Here is a 4,101-nt window from a genome sequence, read left to right on the forward strand (position 1 = left end):
GTCAAAACTACAAGTCTTCACTATGCTCTGTAAGGCTGTCTCCTACAGTGTCCTCCATAATAACTGTAAAATTAAAGAGGACCTGTGTATAATTAAGGCAGTTAAGGTGATTACCTCCATCTATACGCAAATGGTGTTGAATTAAAAAAAATGAGCCACCTGCTTTTGGGCAGTGAGAGAAGAACACACTATAATATTACTATTGAATATTTTATTGGATCTTATTTAGAAAAATTAATGAAATGAATTGAGAAAAATACATGTCAGGGTATGATCAAGTGTCAGTTTCATGGTGAGGGCTATATAAGTTAATAAATTTTGCAGAGAAGACAAGTTTCATAGTACATTTGAAATATATACTTGATTCTTAATATGGTCAAGCTGGGAACGATTCCAGATCTGTCATTTAACTTGCTAAAAGGCAAACGGGTAATCAGAAACTTTAAAAATATATACATAAAGCAAGAAAACAACTCACTTCAACCACAAATGTTTTTTTACCATCAACTATGGATCAAACATTAGACAATAAAAATATAAATAAACAAGGCATAGATTCTACTCTCAAGAAACTTACATTGTATTGATAATTTAAATACAGTGGAATGGATTCAACAATAGAGGAAAACATAGGATAATGTGATACCACAGAAGAGAAAAATAATTCTTTATTTAGGTAAATGTTTCAAGTAATGTTCTTTGAAGCAGTAGCTGGTAATTGGTGTTTTCACTATAATTTTTTTTCTTAGTCTTTAAAGGGACTTATTAAGTTATTTAATCTTTTTGGAGTACAAAGTTTTTGTCACATTGATCATTTATATTATTTTTCAAATTTCTCTCTCAATATTTCCACTCAATTATTTTCTTCTTTCTAAGTACTTTGGTTTTAATTTTCTCTTATTTTCCCTGTTTCACAAGCAAGAAAAGTGATCACTGATTTCAAAATGTTGCTGTTTCTGATATAAGTATACAAAGGTATAAATTCCTCTTACCTGCATCTTGCAAATTTTATATATCATTTTTGCTTTGTAATTCCAATTTAACATATTTCTTCAATTTTTTTATTTCTTCTTTGATCCATAGGTTATCTAAAATTTTACTGGTTAATTTTCAAATATTTGAGAATTTTTCATATCTGCTATTGATTTCTAATTTATCTCTCTTGCAGTTAAATATTCTAAATACTCTAATTTCAATTTATTTAAATTTGTTGAAGCTTATTTTATTGTACAGCATAGAGGTCTATGAAAGGTGTCATATGCTCTTGAAAATAAAATGTATTCTGCTGCATTTTTGCAGTGTATGTTTTAAAAATGGTATTTAAGTTAAGGTGTTTGATACTGTTATTAAATTCTTCATTATCCTTAATAATCTTTTTGCCTACTTGTTTTCCAAAAACTGGAAAGGGAATTTATATTTTAAACTATGACTATAGGATATATATATATATATATATATATATATATATATACACACATATATATTTATGTTCTTTTAGTGCTATCAGTTTTTGTTTTGTTTGTTTTGTAGTTACATTATTATGTACATAAACTTTTAGAATGCTTATGTCTTCTGGTTTATCATTAATGTTGCTGAGTAGAGGATTTCATACTCACCTCTCCACTAAAAATAACTGAAGTAATAGGCAATCACACCTGGAACAGATCATCCAAGAAAGAACACTGAAATGCAACAGAAAAGTGAAGGAAATACCTGAAGCAAAGAAGAAAAAGGAAATGAGGCAGCCTGCTTGACCAGGAAGGGTTGAGAGCTGAAAGAGACTCCCTAATGCAGGGAAAGGATAAATGGGAGACCTACCTACAGTAGCTCACATTCCTACCAGAGACTCCTATAATCCTAGCCATGGGAGAACCCCTCAACCCTTGAGAGCCCTGAAACTAAGGGAGCTGCCTGTAGATTATTATGTCACTGTTCCAGGGAGGGAGGTCGTACTGGGTCCCACATACTCCCTGAGACATAGGAAGCTACAGCAAGATGACATTTTAGAGCCCCACCCCCAACAGACTGTGCACCATCCTGGAGCACAGCAGTGTGGGGCTGAGGCACAAGTGAGGTGTAGGTTAACACAGCCAGAACTGAGGCGTGACCAAGGTGCAGGCTACCATTGTTGGGGCTGAGGCATGAGCGAGGTGCAAGCTGATACAGCAGGGGACAAAATGTGAGCACCGCTGAGGCTGAGGTGCAAGTGGTGCATGTGTTCACCAGCCATCAGTTGTTCCACCCTCACCAGCGGTAGGGGCCTGTGTAGCCACTGCTGTCCCCTACCCAAGCATTCTGATGGTCACCTAGGAATGGCCCCACACCTGCCTATGAATACTTATTACCTGTATACACCACCAGAGGGCCTCAGGACAAGTCCACCTGGCTTGACTTTGCCCGCCCCCAGGGCTTTGCTCACAGTCTGGGGGCCAGGGAATTGCACAGCCCGGTCTACCACTATTGACACCTGAACACTCATTTCAGGGGCCTAAAGTTGGGCCACTACTCCCTCAGTTGGTATCTACCTGCCACCTGTGGGTCTGCAGATTGGCCCATCCAGTACATTGCAGCCAACCCCAGCACTAGTGTGCTGCTCTGGACCTAGAGGGATGTCTCAGCACTGCCACTGCCATCACCCATGCCACAGCAGCTGTCCAGGGACCAGCCTCCCCACCCACCCAACCCACCACAACCACTACCAGCATCTGAATAAGCCATATGAAGACTCAAGGATCAGCCTGCTTGGACCCACTAACCCCAGTGGCGGTGTAGGCCACCCTGGGGCCAAAGGACATACAGAATTTGCCCACAACTGGAGCCCAAAGAGTGGAATATCTTGTATCCCAGTCCACAGCAAAACATCACCACAGTCTCCGCTAATAACGGCACCCTAAGCCACAGAGGAAATCAGATACCACTAATGCTATTTACAGTAAAAAAGAAAAAAAAAATCACACAAAAACCACACTATTGCACTCACCCAGAATCAAAGCCAAAGCACCAGATTCATCTTCAGAAAAAAGTCCTCCCTGATGAGAGCAAATTAAAAAAAATTGTAATAAGTCACTGTTACACCAGATGCCCGTATATCAATACACAAATGTAGGAAATATGAAAACGCAAGGAAATATGACATCATCAAAGAGGCACAACAATTCCTTGGCAACAGATTCCAATCAAAAGGAAATAAGTGAAATACTAAAAAAAGAATTTAAATTATTTTAAATTATTTTAGAATAATTTAAATTATTCTAAGGAAGCCCATTGAGATACAGGGATATTCTGGCAAATAATACAGAGAAATCAGGATGAAAAAGTCAGAATTTGAATGAGAAATATATCAAAGAGGTATATATATAATACAAAAGAACCAAACAGAAGTTCTAGAATTGAAGAATTCATTGAATGAAATGCAAAATACATTGAAAGCTTCAACAATAGACTAGATCAAGCAAACTTTAGATTCTCCACTCAGCTTATAGTCCTCACTATGATCGGAATTTTACATCCCACCAAATTCTTATGTTGAAACCTAATTATCAATTTAATGATATTAGGAAGTGTGGGCCTTGGGAGGTTATTAGGTCATTGCAGTGGAGCTCTAATGAATGGAATTTGTGCCCAAATGACAATATTAGATGTAAGATGAAACTTTTAAAATGCCAGATACAAAAAAAAGTAGAACATAACAAAGGGTGGATAGCCCAAAATGAAAATTTAGAGAATCTCAAATAAATAACTTGAATCGTATTATGATCAGTTTCTTCCTTCAATACATATGTATAAAAAATGACAATGGTGCCTCATATCCTATAAAAGCTCATAGATACATCCAGTATTTTCCAGTGCCTTCCTATAATTATGTTTTCTAGGGTTTTAAACATTTTTTTTCAAATATGTTAGTCTAATAACAGCTACTGATGCATAGTTAGAATTGGATATCTCTGCAACACTAATCTTTAAGTTATTTTTATGCAAATTTGTCAGACTGAATTTTATATAAAGATTCTTTGTACATGAGAACAATAAGGACTTAACATACAAGAAGTGAGAAAGATTAAAATAAAGAAATTTTTAAAAAATAACGAAGCATGTGAATAA

This window comes from Propithecus coquereli, unplaced genomic scaffold (assembly GCF_000956105.1).
Source record: "Propithecus coquereli isolate 6110/MARCELLA unplaced genomic scaffold, Pcoq_1.0 Scaffold275, whole genome shotgun sequence".
NCBI lineage: Eukaryota > Metazoa > Chordata > Mammalia > Primates > Indriidae > Propithecus > Propithecus coquereli.